At 41.8% G+C, this 18,479-nt stretch overlaps 1 protein-coding gene and 1 long non-coding RNA gene across 10 annotated transcripts in view; one reads left to right on the top strand and one right to left on the bottom strand.

Annotated features, from left to right (window-relative positions):
* The window catches only part of FBRSL1 (fibrosin like 1), a 790,252-nt gene that overhangs the window by 235,974 nt on the left and 535,799 nt on the right, over positions 1-18,479 (top strand). The window lies entirely within an intron of this gene.
* On the bottom strand, positions 878-8,169 carry LOC309359627. 2 transcript variants are annotated; one of them, XR_014163869.1, is made up of 4 exons: positions 7,417-8,169; positions 5,890-6,033; positions 1,787-1,906; positions 878-1,500 (listed from the first exon to the last, which is right to left on the bottom strand). It is a non-coding gene; the product is annotated as an uncharacterized lncRNA (long non-coding RNA). The 2 variants fall into 2 exon arrangements; XR_014163870.1 differs by having other exon boundaries at positions 7,495-8,160.

Here is an 18,479-nt window from a genome sequence, read left to right as displayed (position 1 = left end):
AAAATCAAATATAGGGCTTGTGGTGTATTTAAACAAGGCTTAGATCAACTCCACAGATGTTCAGTGCCCAGGGGTTCAGTGCCTGGCACCCAGAAACTTATGACACAGGGGAGTCTGGTACCCACAAACTCATAACATTCCACTTCCTTGCAGCCTAAGGAAAGCTATTTATTGGCAGAACACAGTGGGAAGAAACTGAAAGAAACAGGGGGATGAGGAGGTCTAAGAGTGAAGTCTTGCTCCTGTCCATCATAATACTGGACAGATTACTACAGGGTGTTGAGAGGGGTTATTTTTAACTATTAAGTAAGAAACAGCAGCCATAGTTTAGGCTAGAAGTGTTTTCCCTTGGTGACCCCGCCATGTTGAAAAGTGTGTGTGTTTGCAAGGTGCATCCTGTCCTGTCCAGAAATGCACCGTGCTAGATGAAGCCAGCTCTAGATATTTTCTAAATAAATTGAATAAAACCACTTAACCCACTGAAAGATATATTTGAAAAATGAACATTAAGAGGAGCCATGCCTCTTGTAAAGCAAGAGGTGTCATGTCCTCCATTGTGACACATTCCCCTACTGAGTGACTTGGCTGAGGACTTTGGGAAGAACAGCTATTTGTGGATAGTTCAGGTGATAGAAGGTGATCTTTTACAACCCAAGTATTTTTTTCCGGTTCTATGAAGAAAGATTATTCATCTAAAGTGTAAGTAGAATTCCTAATTCTTTCTGGATTCTGCTTCTTTGGCTGTCCCTCAAAATTTAGAAACATAGGGAACCAGGTCATGGTTATATTAAGTTTTAAAGATTGTCCTCAGGACCACCTTAGATGCTTTGAGGGAAATGACTTGCCTTCTCCCTTGCGGGCATCATCACAAGAAAAGGCCCGTTCTCATGTTGGATATAACCTGTGGGAACTTGCTGGTAGGGATGTGGGACAAATATGATTCACTTGGCATTTAAAGGCAAGCCTAGCTAATCCATACCTTCCAAAACCATACACAAATCAAAACACAGCCACCCCTCAAAATTCGTGTTTCTCTAAATCTTGGAATGCAATTCTCTAGCCATGCAATGTGTACAAAATGTCTACATTAGTGAAACTAATGTTTAAAAATGCATTTTACAGAGGGAAACCGCTTTGCAAATATCTGAATAGGCAAAATTGCATACAATTATTATCAGGAGAAGTTTGCACTAAAATGCTGCTGGATTTTGATGTTTTTATTTTAATTGAAAGAATTCAAATTGGTGTGGCAATGTGGGGAATCCAAACTTAAGAATGGAAAAATAAGAAACAGAGAAACCAAACCTGACAGGTTTGCCCATCCCTACTTAGAAGCTGTTGAGTCCAACAACCTGCTCAAAGCAGTATCTGCACTGCTGGGTGCAACTGCAACGCCCCGACATATGTGAGTGTGTGTGTGGTGTGGTTTACAAACACAATTTTCGTATGCTTTCTGTGATTCGGCGTTCTCCTGTGTGGTGCCTGGCGGCGAATTTAGAGCTGTAAAGAGAGAGAGAGGCAAGGAGTGCTGGAGAATGTGAGAGGCATACCGATTTGGGCTGTTCCCCCTCTCCCCTCCCTGCTCGAGGCCTCCAGCCGTTTCCCCCATGCATTCAAAATTTGACAATGCATTTAACAAACTCCTGAGATGGCAGTAGTCTAGCCTGCCAGTCATACACAATGGGGGCTGCCCCAGCAGCCTTTGCTTGAACTAACATGTTTGTTCAAAGCTAAGGAGGTGAAGAGAGAAAAGCACCAGGGGGGTGGCAGGCCATTTATCACTTACAGCTGCTCATCTGGGATGTTTGCAGGGGGAACTTGGTGCTCAGTCATCAGCTTGATAGTTCCATGGCTGCAGAAGCAGCATTTGTATTGCTAACAACAAAGGTTTCCTCACTTGCTGTCCCTGATAAGAGAGAAAAGCTGGGCTAAAATAGCCTCCAGAAATTCTCCACCTTATCTGTCGGTATAGAAACTGGTGAGTGGGGGTGGGGGAGATATTTTTATTTTATTTTTTAAAAATTAGTATATTTAAAAAAAACAATTAATAGGAAGAGGTGGGGAAAGGAGCAAAGGAAGGAAACACACATAGCCTGCGGGGGCCACATTCCCTTCTGGGCAACTTTCCAGGGGCCATAAGCTGGTGGTAGGCAGATCTCCCTTTGTTTCAGTGTTGCCCTTCCTGAACTCGTTGGGGAAGAGGATGGAGACCAAACTAAAATTAATTGGCTCTGCCTGCCACTGGCTCTGCCAACACCACACCACACCTTTAAAGTACAATTAACACACTATTAAAGCACATAGCTTCCTCCAAAGAATCACGGGAACTGTAGTTTACTGCCTCACAGAGCTCCAATTCTCACCATACTCAACGAACTACAGTTGCCAAGATTCTTTGAGAAAAGCAATGTGGTTTAAATGCCTTTTACATGCATGCTGTAATTGTGACCTTGTTCTTTTTCCCTTCAGCCCTACCAGTCTCAATGGGAACCAGCCAGCCCTAAACCTAGGCCTCATTCTGGGGCATTGGGCATGTGGAAAATGGTGGTTACAACCGCCGATAAAGATTGCTGAAGATAGTCTATGAAACTGCTCTCTATTTTTACATAAACAGTACTCCACACTGCAACATTTTGTTGCAGATCCCACTCGGTTTATATATACAGCAGAACTTCATCAGGCTTGCCGATGGGGTTTTTCTTACATGTTTTTAAAGCGGGTTTTCCACCTGGTTGGTTTTCACCCAGAAGCACCCTTTAAAAACAGCAAGCAATCCGTTGGAGGCAAATCTCAGACTAGCTTTCTCCCTCCCAGTTCAGACACTGCCTGATTTGAGAAACATGCAGCTGCTGCTGGCACCCTCTCTGCCCTTTTCGCTTCTCCTTGACTGCTCCTCCTGCAATTAAGCATCCTATATAGAACTGTAAATGCAGCCCGGCAGGAAAGAAAGTCTTAGCTAAGCTGGTGAAGTTCAGCTTAAATGTAAAGGCAAGCGGAATGGAGGAAAGAGGGAGTGGGAAATAGTGTTGTTCCAACTAACTCCTTCAGCTCTACGCACTTTTCAGTGGAGAAAAAGACAACATCTGTAAGCACCTCATGACCAAGGGGGCAGAGACAGAACCTTGGGGACTTTGTGTACTCCAGGGGAAGACCTCAAGGGCCCCATTGCGCCCATAGGCACTCTGTTGTTGACCCCCTGCTTTAAAGACTAGCAAATTGCATCTGTTGAAGTGGAGCGAGTAGCCCACAAAAGGTTATGCCATAGCAAATTTGTTAGTCCTGTGAGTTTCATTCAAGAAAATGTATGGTCCTATTTGGTTGCAGTGGTGTCTTTTTCAAAGAGGGACAGATTTGATGAAGTGACGGGCCGTGAGGTGAAGTTGTTGAGTTTTTTTAGGATTTTACCCCAAAGTTGTTGAGGGTTTTTACCCAGGAAATAAACTGCCACGGGGGCAGGATTAAACCGACTGGCAGGCCGGATTAGGCCCCCAAAACGGGACTTTGGACCTGCGAGTTCAGAGCTTTCAAAATGGCACCCAGCAATGTGCCTGTTTCAGGGGGGTCGAGGAGGGTGGTGTTCTCCATTGTTAAGTTCTTAGCTCAGCCTGAAAGCCGCTGCCACATGCTCTGAAGTCACAGATGGCTCTCTCCTGTTCGTTCCTAGTAATCTGCAAGGCACAGAGAATTCGCAGCTGCCTAAGAAACCACTGGGGAGCCCCAGCACAAAGTGTTGAAATGGGCAATACAGTATTTAGTCATTAAGGCCGCTCATCTAAAGAACTAAAATAAGGCTCATTTCAATCAATAGCAATCTGTTTGCACTGTCAGGAACTAATTTAAAAATCTGCTTTAAGTCCCGGTTAGGCATTTTGATGCTGAAAGCAGAATACAAAGTGCAGGGGAACTGTTGGGCATGGTGCGGCGGTGGCAGCAGGGAGGGAGTTAGAAAACAACCGAGTAAGGGGGAAACCCTGTCATTTTAACAGAGCTTATCCTGGTGTGTTAAAGCTTCTTACTGCCAGCCCTGAGCACACAGCTCTGCGGCACGTCTATGCGAAAAAAAGAAGCAAGCGATGCTTGGCTTGCTAAATACATGGTTCTTCCTCATTTAAGCATTTGTTTGAAGGGGTGGGACAGCGACATTGAGAGGAATAGCAGCAGGTACAGGTTGCCTAGGGAGAAAGGGGCTGTTTGCATTGGTGTCCATTATGGGGGTGGCTTTCTTTCTTTCTTTTTTTAAAAAGAATATTTTCTAGAACTTGAGATAGGAGGCAAAATGTACAGGCTCTATTCTTTTCCATTTTTTTCTGAGAAACTATCCTGCCGCCTCCCCCCCCCCCACTTTCATTGTTTTAATTTTTCGTCATTCCCTCTATCTCTGTGAAAACCCATAGATGTTTGCTTCTGGAGATGGCATTTCAGGGGCTAAGGGTTCTCCCTGCTACACATCTGGGCCTACCACATCCATTTTCCCCATGCTAGAGAGTAGCATGGTTGCTAAGCAACCCCTTCTGGGCCTAGCGCCTCCTGTCAGGTTAGAAGAGGGAGTTGGGAAATTTGAAAGGTAGGGCCCCATCTGTCAGGCATCCTTTCCCATACCTGAGTTCTAGTTCTAGACAGGCCTGAATAATTGCTAGCTTTAAAATAAAATAAAAAATCAGAAGGGAGAGCAGCTGTGTTGACTTTACCCCAATAGCCTTCGGTGCAACATCAGATCTCTTTTCTACATGCCACTGTATAATCCAGTGAACAGCACAATCTTACATACGTCTACTGAGAAGTCCATTTGTGTCCTGTGCTCCCTTATAATGGAGAACCCACAGCCATAGCCCAGACCAGCCCAAGACATTTTTCTGCCTGAGGTGAAACAGAAAATGTCCACACAGATTACCCCGCCATGCAACCTGACAAGCACATTGATAGCTACCACCTCCTATAATCTGAGGTGCACCCTCTTCATCCTTTTTAAATGTATTTGTTCATTGTTGTTGAACACATGCTGAGCAGCGAATTGGATTTGATTATTTCAATAGTCTGTTCCAACCCTAAAATGCTTTGATTCCAATCGGAACGAAAGCCCCAGTACTTTGCAAATTAACCGCAGTTTGAGGACCTTGCAAATGAGAATTTTTACTTGGGTGAAAAAGGACCTATGATTCAGAGGAGCTTACCCCCAGGAAAGTGTGCATAGGATTTGGTTGTTTGTTCCTGGGGGTTTAAAAGAAAACCTTGACCCGCCCAGTGCCCAAACCCAGACACATGACTTTATCCAGAGCATCCTGGGAACTGTAGTTAAGGGTGTTGAGAATTGTAGCTACATTTCCCAAAATTCTTTGGGTAAAGTCATGTGCTTTAAATGTATGGTGTGTACACAGCCTGGGACTTCCAAGGCTGCCCAGTGAACTTTGTAGCCATGTGCACACACTATATACCTTCAGTGCACACTTTTGAAGCACATTGACACTCAAAAAAAGTATGTTCACATTATTTTTCCCCTCAGAGTTAAAATTCCCAGCAAACCTTAACAAACTACAATGCCCATAATTCTTTGTGGGTGGTAAATATGCTTCAGATATGCTTTAAAGGTATAGGGTGTGTACAGCCATAGTCCAGTAGCGTTTATGCCAAGGTCTTGGGTAGAGATAGGTCTTTCTCATCACCTGTTACCTGACGCTTTTATATGGAGTGGTCAGAGATTGACACTGCGATGTTATTCATGCAAACCACATGCTGTGCTACTGAGATATGGCCCTTCCAGATTCAATTCAAAATTGTGAGCCATCAATTTTGTGAATAGGAGGAGAGAAGAGTTGTTGAACCTCTGTTACACTGCACAAAAATAAAATAAAATAAAAGCTTCCTTTTGACGGAACCTATTTTGCAAAACACCTTTAACACCCGTGCCTGCTCATTAGCTGATCAGTAACAAACTCCAAACAGGCTATGGTTCGTCAAATACGGTCCCAGCCCTGGAGCAGTGTCTTGAAGAACAAAGTGCTCTCTCTCCCTCTCTCTCATCCTCCAAGCAGCTTTCTGTGTAGACATAAAATGGATCTCATTACTATGACTGCTTTGAAATGAGGAGACAGAAAATTTTGTTGCTAACAACTTTTATGACATCAGGCTCCATAAAAAGGTTGTTGTTGGTCATTGCTTACATTATTATAAAAGAAGAGCTAAATGGTTTGTAATTTAGGGAAGCAGATTTAATTACATGAAGTAATTTACAGAAAGCCGTAATTGTATCTCAGACTCTCTCCTTCCCTTGGATTTAATTGGCAAACTCAGTACACCAGCCTTGCAGTCCCCCCCACCCTCTTTGTTGTATGCAAAATCCTTTCTTTATTTGGGAGGAAAAGGCAGGCACCTTCTGTTATGTCACCTTGGCCTCAGATAATAAGAAAACAAAAAATAAACAAGAAGTTAGCAATTGAATAGGGCTGGCTTGTTTTGCAGGAAGATGCTGCACCATGATGTTCAGCTGCTCAGTAGTTGAAATGGAAGAAATTAACTTGCTTATAAATGTAGAGGCCCTTTGAGTTCTCTCTAGTAATTACAATAGTTCTGAGTTAACTGGAAAAGCTTGTACGAAACACACTCAGTCCTTTAAACTTGGAAACAACTGGAGCCTAACAGAATTTTCCTGCTAGGAATGCATCTACTTGATCATTTTTTAATATCTCCCATCCTGGTCCCCTCCAGAAAGTTTGGACCACAACTCCCATCATCCCTGACCACTACTCACACAGACTGGGGAAGACCTGGAACGCCCTCCCATCAGATGTCAAAGAGATAAACAACTACCTGACATTCAAAGACATCTTAAGGCAGCCCTGTTCAGGGAAGTTTTTAATGTGTGACATCTTAGTGTATTTTTGGTCTTTGTGGAAGCCACCCAGAGTGGCTGTGGAAACCCAGCCAGATGGGCGGGGTACAATTTTTTTTTTTTTATTATTATTATTATTATTATTATTATTATTATTATTATTATTATTATTATTATTATGAGAGTTGTAGTCGAAAGTGTCTGTCAAGCATCAAATTGGACAGTGCTTACAACCTTAAAAACAACAACCAGTTTTACAGTAAGGTACATAGTTCCATATAAGCAGCTACCTTAGACAAGGTTGGACTATTTGACCATCTAGCCCAGTATGGCCTACTACTCTTGCAGCAGTTCTCTGGGCAGAATGTATTTTCCATCATCCCATCCTTTTTTAGATGGGATTCCAACAATTGAACACGGAGCCTTCTTCATGAAAGCCATGTCCTGTACCACTGCTTTATGGCTCTTCCTGTTAAGGGCATGATCATTGCCTGTTGACTGTATATGTTATAGAATCACAGCCTTGAAAGGGATATTGGAGGTCATCTAATTTAACATGAATTCTCAATGCAGGATTCAGCTACACTGACCGTAACAGATGGCAGTCCACTTCTGCTTAAATACTTCCAGCAAAGGAGAGCCCACCACCTCCTGAGACAGTCTCTTACCATTAGGGAGCTTCTCCTAATGCTACAGCAAAATCTGCTTCTCTACATTTTTCATCCATTAGTTCTTTGTCTTGCTTTTTGGAACAACACAAAACAATCCTACTCCATCTTCTGCATGACTACAAGGGGTTGACCCATTGTGATGTCACAGTGCATTTGTGCAAACGCCACATCGTCCTTCCCAGAATTTGTATTGTTAGCAAAGTTCTTCAAATATAATGCAGATGGAAGAAAAATAGTGTATAATTTGAGAAAGGAGCAGCGGCATTCAACTGAAACACTCAGAAGAAAAACTCCCTTAAAACTACGCAGCCAGTCAAAACAGGTACTCCCTCAGTGAAGCTCATGCCACTCTTCATCGTTGCTAAGCAACACCCCACTTCTTGGAGCATAGATGCAGTAAGCGATTAAATAATAAATAGGGTTGTTCTGTGTTCTCTCCTTCATGGGGAACTTTAAGATACCACGCAAAAAAAAAATAAAATCTAGCTGTGGAGCTATGATACTGCAGCTGAAAGTGCTCTCTTGAGGACAGGAAGCTATTGGGAACCGTCCAGGGCTGTGTGCTGTGGCAGTATTATTAACCTCAAGCATTCAAAAGATCTGTGTCAACTGCAACCACAAATTATAGGATGGGATTAAAAATAATGATAGTGTTTAGGGTGGGGGGGAGGGAGAATAATAGTCTGAGGTTTCTTTTCTCTGCCTCCCTCTCTCCCTCTCCTCCTGCCTTCTGAACCTTTTCACTTACATTCAGCTGTGCAGCGGCTATAAGCAAAGTGCTGGCAGCAGCATTCTTTAGCCCATTGAACTGTGGTGCATCCATTTGTGGAAACCTTTAAGAAAAGAGAGGCTGTGTTACAATCTACTCTGGTTCACAGTGGATTAAAATGTGCTCTTGAAGGAAGTGGGGGGGCATATGGCCTACAGGTTTCTGAAGTGCTACCCTCCATCTACTCTCATGCCTTGAGTTGCCCTGATGTGTCTTGACCACAGTTGTTAAGAAAGGATTCTTTCTCTAATGATGGAACAGATTCTCAAGTGAGGCTTGACTGGTCCTTCCTTCCCTGCCTTTTATGTTGGCTTTAATCCAACTGATTTTTGTTTTTGTTTTTTATTTTATTTTATTGTAATTTAGCCAGTTAGATTTTTAAAGTCATGTTTTTAGTCTGCTGTTAAGGACAGAATTAACACCACCCATTTAATAATTCTGTATGTGGGGGGGTGCTTACTAATCTTTCTATCTTGGAATCCCAATCACGATTTATTTATTTTAAATATTTTCTGTTTTAAATGCTTGGAATGCCAACTTTGCAATGATTAGTATTTGTTTATGTAAATATGTTTTTTATATACCCTGTTTTGTGGGGTGGAGCCTATGTTATTATTGCTGAATCAATATTTTTTGGGGGAAGAATCAGGGCAAAACAGAGAATTCAAATATAATGCAGCAAAAGTATAAAGCCTCACTAAAGATTCAATTATTTATTTATTATTATTACATTTATATTCCACCTTTCCTCCAAGGAACTCAAAGTGGCATGCACACTCTCTCTCTCTCTCTCTCTCTCTCCATTTTGTCCTCATAACAACCTTATGAGGTAGGTGAGGCTGAGAGAGAGGATGTTTCCGAATGCAATCCACCCATTTTCTGGAAGTATTAGACAGCGTTGCAACAAACACGTTGCAGTGTATTTTTCCACCAGTTTCCTTATTGCAAGCAAGTGAGGGCTTGACCACCTTAATGTCACTTGATTTGATAGGAGAAGCTTTGATAGCAGATTTTGGAATAATTATCTTTTGTCAGTACAGATCAAAGCTGAATTAGGAATCTTTCTCTTCTTCCTACCTTACCCCTACTAACAGTCTATCACTGACCACCAAGATTTGGTCAGATCTAACATCCCTACTGGAGCAGATTTATACTTATTGTGAGGATTTTAATGCCCAAATTGAAGGAACTGCAAAGGGTCTCTTGCTACCGTTAAGGCTTACACTTGGAATATATTTTCCTAACCTCACACTGTTCTTTGGACAAGAAATATAATGCACAGGGCCTGAAATTGTTGGAATTCGTATTCTAGCCTAATTTATTTATTCTTCGTGGTAGTCCTGTAGACATATCTAAGGGTCAGTGCACTTATTTGAACAAACATGGTAGAACTGCTGTCAATCATATTATAGTCTCTCCTTTATTCATTTTTGTGAACGTCTTTGAAGTGTTAGAATGAACAGAAAGTGACCATTTTCCAATAGCAATGACCATAGTATGTCCTTTAGAATGCATAGCAGCAACCAACTCTGCAAGAGTGTACACAGCTATGGCAGGTGTGAAAAGGCTGAAATGGTCTCACAGACTGAGAGTTATAATCTCACAGTTATAATCTGACAAGCTTCCATCAACTTTTTATGAGCAGATCGCCCAATCTCATTGATGTCTTTCCACAAATTCTCACAGAGCTCAGGCCTATTTGATAACGTCAATAACTACACACAATCGACACGTCTTGGCTGGTTTGACGTGTCAATGCAAAGTGCCTAAGAAAGTTCTGGCTAAGACAGTTAGGGATTTGCATAAGAATCCATCAGGAATCTATAGAAATATTGATCAAATGTAGATTGGAAAACAGGAGTCTGAAGTGAGTTCACCATAGGAATGGAAGCTTCTACCTCTACCTCTGATTGGGTTAAATATTTTCCCAATATATTTGGTGGTAAGTTTGGATAATCATATGTACCAGCAACCTTCCTGAATGGCAACTAGCCTCCGATAGTGAGATAAAGGCCCTTATTTCCTGCCTGAAATTAAGTAAAGCCCTTGGAGAAGATATACCATATTTGTCCGTGTATAAGACTAGGATTTTTCCTAAAAAATTATGTCCAAAATTTGGGGGCATCTTATACACAGATAGACCTTTCCCCATTTTCTTAAATTGGAGTCCCCAAAAATAGGGGGGTGTCTTATACCTGGGGGCATCTTATAGACTGAAAAATATGGTAGTTGCAATTGAAAATATTCAACCCCCCATTGCAAATTGGGTTCATTATCAAAATTTACAGACTTTCAGCTGTTTGCAATGGGCAAACCAAACCAAACCAATTGAAAGTTACAATTTCAGTTGATTTTGGGGGAACCATTTGAAGCATCCATTGTGTTGAGCTATTTCAATTTCTTCTGTTTGATTTGCTCATTGCAAACAGCTGAAAGTCTGTAAATTTTGATAATAAACCTGATTTGGAATGGGGGTTGAATAGCTTCAATTGCAACTGTATGCTTCCACCTGAGCTCTATAAGAAATACTTAGAATGGTGGGTGCCTATCCTAGCTGGCTTATTTAACATTGATTTTATTTATTTATTTATTTCCTTGTTTGTTTAAAGCTGCTCTTTAGCAGCTTACAAATCACCAAAAAAGAGAGAGAGAATCCTTGCCGTCAGGCTTGCAAGGCATGACACAATAGGAATATTGATTAGGAGGGACCAGGAGGAAATAAGCAAATGCAGGGTCAAGTTGTTAGTTGCAAGTCGGAATGGAAAACCTCAATAAGTATTAGACGAATTCATGGAAGATAAGGCTATCAGCAGCTACAAGCTATGATAGCTATGTTCTGTCTCTAGTGCTGTAGGAGGCAGTGTATCTCTGAATACCTGTGCTTGGAATCACAGGAGGAGGGAATGCTGTTGCATGTCAATCCTGCTTTCAAGCCTCCCACAGGCATCTGGTTGGCTGCTGTGAGAATAGGATGGACTAGATGAGCCACCGGCCAGAGAAGGCAGGTTCTGTTGTTCTTCACACAGTGCCTATTTCAATTGGAATCAGTACCCACAGGAGGCAGGGATGTCCACAGACTTTGATTGCTTTGAAAGAGCATGAGACAAATTCATGGAGGATGACACTGACCCAGATGGATCTGTTCCACTCCACAGCTGGAGGCGGTATGCTTTGGAATGGCAATGCTGGAAGCTGCAGGAGGGGAGGGTGCTGCTGAGCTCAGGCTCCACTTGTGAGCTTCCCGTGAGCATATGTGAGATGCTGGACTGGATGGGCCACTGGCCTGTTCTAGCAGTCGTTTCTTAAGTTAAGGAGAGGAGGCCATTGCTGGTCTGACAGAGTAGTCCTATATCCCTTCTCTTCACTCCTCTGTTGCAGCCTGATACTCTAATGACCGCTGGCAGGTGACAATTGTGGGAGGGAGAAAACCAGCTTTTTAGCAGAACTAACGTTGACCCTGTGTCTTCCTTTCTTCCTTCCAAAGCGGGATATCAAATCCAAACTCCTCTCCTTCCTTCCTTCCTTCCTTCCTTCCTTCCTTCCTTCCTTCCTTCCTTCCTTCCTTCCTTCCTCTGATGCAGCTTGATGCAGTGGCTGCTATTAGCCACCCCTGATCTAAGGCAAGAGCCCTCAACTTTGTCACTCCAGATGTACCTTTAGCCCAAACATTGTTGTTGTTGCTGTTGTTGTTGTTAAATTTCAATATCACACTTCATCTGAAGATCCCAGGGCAGTTTACATCATAAAACATGTATTTAAAGACCCGCTTTTAAAGCTTACACTATATATTTTTATGGTGTTTCACATTGTTGATTTTAACCGTCTTTTTAATTTTTTCTGTAATATGCCAGACAATTATGAACTATTTTAATAAAATAAACAAGGTTTATTTTATTAACTGTAACTAGATATCTATACATACACAAATACTCTCTGTATTTATATGTAATCTTAACCATCTTTTGAATGTTTGTAAATACCTGTTTTTTTAATCGAGAATTTCTAAGTTTTACGGTAATTTATCTTGTTGGAAAATGCTTAGAGGCTTTCTTAAAATTAAACAGCATATACATTATGTTAAAATAAAACAAACAAAAGTGGTGACAGTGCTGCTGCTGTGACCCACTTTAGGTCATGCCAGGAATCACCAGCATGAATCAGAGGCCCTCCAGATGCTGGGCTCCAACTCCCATCAGCACCAGCATTTTTCAGGCTTGATGGGAGTTGCAGCCCAGCCCTGCAACATCTGGAGGGCCACAGGCTCCCAGCCACTGTGGCAGTGAGTGACCCTCCCATCCTTCCTCCGTAAAGTTATATTTGGGGGAAAGGATATTACCGCTATGGTGAGAGTGCCCCTGAGAGAGAATAAATCTCCTTTCTCACTCTGTAAAGAGAACAAACAGTACATCTGTTCCTGACCAGTGATCCCTGTTTCCCCTAGTGCACACACACACACACACACACACACACACACACAGTCCTGTGAGGAAAAGCAGTGGTTCTGTATGTCTGAACTGGCACATCATGAGCTACACCGGAAGAGAGGAAGAGAGAGATGGTCCTAGCCAGCTCTTGTTTAAAGCCTTTTAATGATGTGGGTCTGACTCTGCTGGGTTTTCTCACAGAAGCGTACAAAAGAGATGCTTGTTTTCCAGCGCTCGGTGGTGCTTGCGTTGCAAAATGCAGCTCGAGGCAATACTACTGTATTCCCACTTCCCTCACACCCCACACCCCACACCCCTCCTCCTCCTCCTCCATGCATTTCCATTTCCAGAACTGTGATTCTTCAGGGAGCCAATTTTCATACTACTAACTGATGGATGGTTTACATGAACTGTTGAGAATACACGCAGCTTGACTAAGCACATCTCTTGATTTCAGGACATCTTTTGGGTTAAAAAAACAACAACCCACACCCTCTGTTTTTCATGTGCAAGGTTTTCTAGCAAGGTTACTTGTCACCACAAGGGCAGTGGGGAGATGATGCCTCTGGGCTATTTGTTAAGCAAAGTCAGCTCTCCAAACCCTCTTCTGTACGAAGTAGGAAGACCTGGAAACCAGCTGAAACCATTGGGGAGAGGGGGAGTCACAACATTCCCCTCCAAGAACAAGAAGGATTCCTGAGGGTGAAGATGCTTGTTTGTTGAGCAAATGTTTAGCTTCGAGTTAGAAACATTTGTGTCAAAACAACAATTGTGTGGCATCAGCAACAAATTTATTATAGTATAAGCTTTTAAGGACTAGGGTCTGTTTCATCAGATGCTTGATAAACATTGAATATTGACATGAGCTTTAATCTAGGGTTCACCTTATCACTGATTTTGATTATTTTTGAATATCTTAAATGGGTTTTTTTCTGTTTCATTTTTACTGATAATTTTATTGTTTTATTCTTTTTGTAAACCGCTTTGATCTAGCCTGGTTTTATTACAACCAATTGGGAAATAAATAATTTTTGGGAAATAAATGTTATCTGCCTAAGTTGGCAGGTATATACATATATGCACAGGAGGGGGGGAGAGTGAAATAAACTGCAAAAATTACAGACCGTAACAACCGTATTAGAGCATAAATGTATGTAAAACAATTACAACGACCAATCCCATATCAGTGACTGTGATAGCACATACATTCTAGTGTTGGTAAGCTATTTAACAACAGTAGTGGGTTAACAACCCATTATCTCAATTCAGGCTGCAAGTAATAGATTTGAACTTGCTGTTCCCAGAGGGGCAGCTATCTTAGGGTGCAAGCTCATTGATATCCCGGTTTATTGCACCAAGCTTTAGGGTTGGGGGATTTTGGATATGGTGGTCTCCTTTCACCCCACCTAGAACAGCTCTGCCAGGCTAAAGTCACTCCACTGGCACTGAGTTCCCCATTCCGCCTGCTGTTAGTAAAAGTGGTAGCAGCCTGAAGAAAACCCAGAAATGGAACATTCTGAGCAGTGTTCGAAATTCCCCAGCTGCCAGGAGCGTTTTGCGTGGGTCCAGTTGCGATCATGTGGAGATCTCTGGATGCCAGGTTGGCAACTGACATCTCCATCTGTCTGGCCCCTCCAGCTTTCTTAAGTTGGTAAGAAGAAGAGCTTATTTCCTGCATTTATATCCCAACTTTCCTCCAAGTAATACATGGTTCACACACACACCCCTCAGTTAATCCCTACGATGACCCTGTGAGGTTGGTTAAGAGGTTGTGACTGGCCCAAGGTCACCCAGTGAGCTTCATGACTGAGTGGGGATTTGAACCCTGATCTCCCAGGTCCTAGTCCTGTTACTCTGCAAAAGGGGTTTTAGTTCACTCCAGTTCTCCATGCCAAATGAAGACATACAGCGCATGGAAGGAACTTATTTTTATTCATGAATCTGCATGAGTGGCCCAGAGGATCGCTCCAAAAAGCTGGGCTGAGAATACAAAATTCAAGACGCTTTTATAACTTCTGACTAACTCGTGAACGATCTCTTTCGAGCAATATAACTGGGTAACAAAACGTGTGGACAGCTCATGCATACGTTTTCATTGGTTTGCAGAAACATGTTCTTATCTGCATGTGCAACACCATGGCAACAGGCAGTTTTAAGCAAAGTTTCATTTTCTACTGCCAGTCTTTGAGTTACTCTTTTTCTTCCTTTGAAGTTCTCCTGGTCTTCTTCTGAAGGCACTGCTGTTCTGTGCCAACAGATAAGGAAAGCGAGGAGGACCCTAGACGGCTTCTTTGCTAGCAAAACATTGAATTGCAGCTTCTATTCACAGATGGGGGTGCAGAGAGAAGAAAGCTTAAACTTTCAGGTTTAAAAGGACAAAGTGTTCTCAATGCTTGTTTTACATAAATGACAGAAATGATCTGATTGATACTGAGCATCTCTGGCTTTGGAATTTAACGGGCATAGCATTGTATTAATTCTAGAAAACAAGTGCATTACATTACCTTAGCTAGCCAACATCAGAATTTAGACACTTTAAGGCTATTTGACCACTGCTTGCAGCTCACAGGTCACATGACACTCACAGCCACACGTATGCCCACAGATTTCTTACCTGGCAACCACAGTGCCTCACACCTGCTTAAATTGGACATGGAATAAGCCTTTTGTAGCCCATAGAAAGCTTTTCTAAAACCTAATTGCAGTGCAGGTGCAATTTCAGGGGGGTTATAATGGAGGGAGGGTAATTGTGCCACTCATGTGGTGCCCAAAACCATTCATCTGCTTTGCACATGTGTCCACAGTCTCCCAAAGGTTGGCAACCCCTGGCTCTAGTTGCTCTTTCAGTGCTTAAAATGCTGGAAGCAAAGTTTGGTGCCATCTGGGGTGGAAATAAATCAGGTTTTAGGTGTTTAGAGTAAGAAACAAAAGGGAAATCTGTGTTAAGATTGCTAGACTACAGTTTACCATCTCATGTCTGTGGCCTTTCAAGTCAGCAAGACAGAAGGTTAATTAATGCAGACACCATGTTAATTAGATTACACATAGGCCTTGCTGGTGCGGGTTCCAGTTACAAAATGTTCCTCAAGGGACAAAGCAATAAATTAAATCAGTTATCTTTGGAAGTATAAACACTAAGAGTGAAGACATGCCCATATCCCCAGTGCCTTCAGGATAACAGGCATTGTAGTTTTCACTATAGTTTTTAAAGGGCATAGCAGCATTTTTTAAAAGAACTTGAAAATGCTGAATGTGAAGTTTGACCCAGCAAACAAGTCACAATAAAACACTGGTTTGTGTAACATTGCCAGTCACCTTGAGCTTAAAAGCATAAGAATCGGAAGGCTCTGATGTCCTACAAAGGTAAAGAACTATATCTATATTGCAATAATTATTTCTAATTGTTGGGATATTTTGCCCGTGTACAACTTCCTTTGCAAAATGACAACCCGCCCACAAAGAATAAAATAAGTTTTTACTCATTTATATGTGTGGAGTATTGGCAGAAGATTAGGAGATAGGAGAGCATTATCAACTATGGTGTGGGTTATTTCTTGCATTGATGCTTCAGCCAATTTTCCATATGAAAATTGCTGACAGCACAACAGGCATTAGAAAGGCTAGTTGCCTAGTGCCTGAGTGCCTTGAATTGTATTGTGAGCTTTTGCATTAATCCTTTGGAGTAAGAGATTTGTTAACTAATTTTGCAGATTGAACTGCAATCCCTTGCAACATATATTTAGATCGTACAGCCCAAAGAGTTGGAAAAGAATCAGAATGCCATCTCAACCCCACAACGAAGTGAGCCTCCAAAAGTAAACATAGTATTGTAAAGTAGACACATAACTTAGTACTGCTATCAAATTTAGTTACTTCCTCCTGCTGCTGTTTGTGTGTGTGTGTGTGTGTGAGAGAGAGAGAGAGAGAGAGAGAGAGAGAGAGAGAGAGAGAGAGAGAGATACATACATACATACATACATACATACATACATACAGAGATACGTGTGTGTGTGTGTGTGTGTGTGTGTGAGAGAGAGAGAGAGAGAGAGAGAGAGAGAGAGAGAGAGAGAGAGAGAGAGAGAGAGATACATACATACATACATACATACATACATACTACTGAAGAATACATGGCAATTTTCCTCCTCTGGACTCCAGGATACAAATGACTGAGTAGCAAATAATGCATGATATCTTCAATCTGATTGTACCCAAATATACATTTCTGTTATATAACTGAGTTTCCAAGGTATCTCCCATCCAGATATACTGAGGGCATCTGCTGGAACCTAAGATCTGTCAAAGCTGTCAAAGCTGGGTAAATGTCATTGTCTCAAAATATTGGGGCACGGAATGATTAATCTTGATTTGGGGGTACCATATAGAAAAAAGCATTAAAAATGGATGTTCCATCTTGATTAGCATTGTGATAAAAAAAAATCCCAGTTCCTAAGAGTATGTGGACTAATAGGTAGACGTTTTCCTGTTCAAATATTATAAATCCTTAGTGCATCTTGAAATGTAGGTGCTCAACTTCCAAGCTTTGATTGCTCCAACCTGCAAAGCTTAGTAAGATTGTGGTCCTCCAGATCATTAAATCTGTGCCAGTACTAAAGTATGCTGAATCAATTCTGGCTGTAAACAGTAGAAGCCTCAGTTCAGCCCTGAGATGGGTGGATGCGGTCCCTGGGGAACGCCCCAGTGTTTGCCTCCTAAAGTTGGATGACTGGTTATCAAACTTAGTTACTCTCCCCATATACACACACTTTGACCTTGTGTGTATGTGTGAGTGAGAGAGAGTGTGTAATTGATAACTGGTTTGAATTTTATTTTATTTTATTTATTGAATTTATATGCAGCTTTTCATTCAAACAAATCCCAAAGTGGCTTACAAGCAATAAATAACGATTGCATACTAAAACAGAATACAACGTCACAAATACACATACTAATTGCATACTAAAACAGAATACAACATCACAAATACACATATAAAACAATTAACAAATCCAACAATTAACCAGACAATTACAATCTATAAAACACTACTAATAAAGCAACAACTAAAAAATGATCTAAGCATCACAGTTACAGAAGTTATATTATTAACATGGCATTTATAATCTATAGAACAATAAAAACAATAACAATAACAGCGTTTAGATGATTATTATTTAGTTGTTAAGTTCATACACATACTCCCCATGCTCTGTGACTCATAATTGATCGTTCAGTTCATTAAAATACACATAAAATACACTTAATGTCCACTGTTAAACCAGCATTTGGCTGAGAGTCCTCAGTTGGTGTCGTGGTGGAAACATTGGATATTGACCGGGTTGCCTGCCCTGATGTGGAACTCACCCATATCGCTCTCGGTAATCAGGAGGTGCATTCCAAGAAAGTCCAAAATGAGCTTGTCCCTCTGGAATGGCGAGTCACAGCTGAACTCTGTGCGGAAGCCAACCAGGAGGTCCAGCAGCACCTTCATGCTTAGGAAATGCTCACTGTGCCATGGCCCATCCACCAGCAACTGCTCCATCTTCTTCAGCTGCCCCTTGGCTAACATGGTGGTAGAAGAAGAGGATGGTGGAAGGAAGCAGTTCTTCACACAACATAGGCAGCTGGAATCCAGCACTAGCATAGGCAGGTGAAGAAGAGGACAGGGAGCCTGCCCCTTTCATATAGTTGTGTAGAAGAGGGTATTTCAGCAGGTGTTCGGCTATTAAAGGTGCAGGAGCCCTGCTCCCTTTTGTATCTGACCAATATAGGTGAAAACTCGAGATATG

The sequence above is a fragment of the Podarcis melisellensis genome (assembly GCF_964234715.1).
Source record: "Podarcis melisellensis genome assembly, chromosome: 16".
NCBI classification, from domain to species: domain Eukaryota; kingdom Metazoa; phylum Chordata; class Lepidosauria; order Squamata; family Lacertidae; genus Podarcis; species Podarcis melisellensis.
Note: the sequence above shows the minus strand (reverse complement) of the source record. Positions and strands in the feature narration are given on the sequence as shown.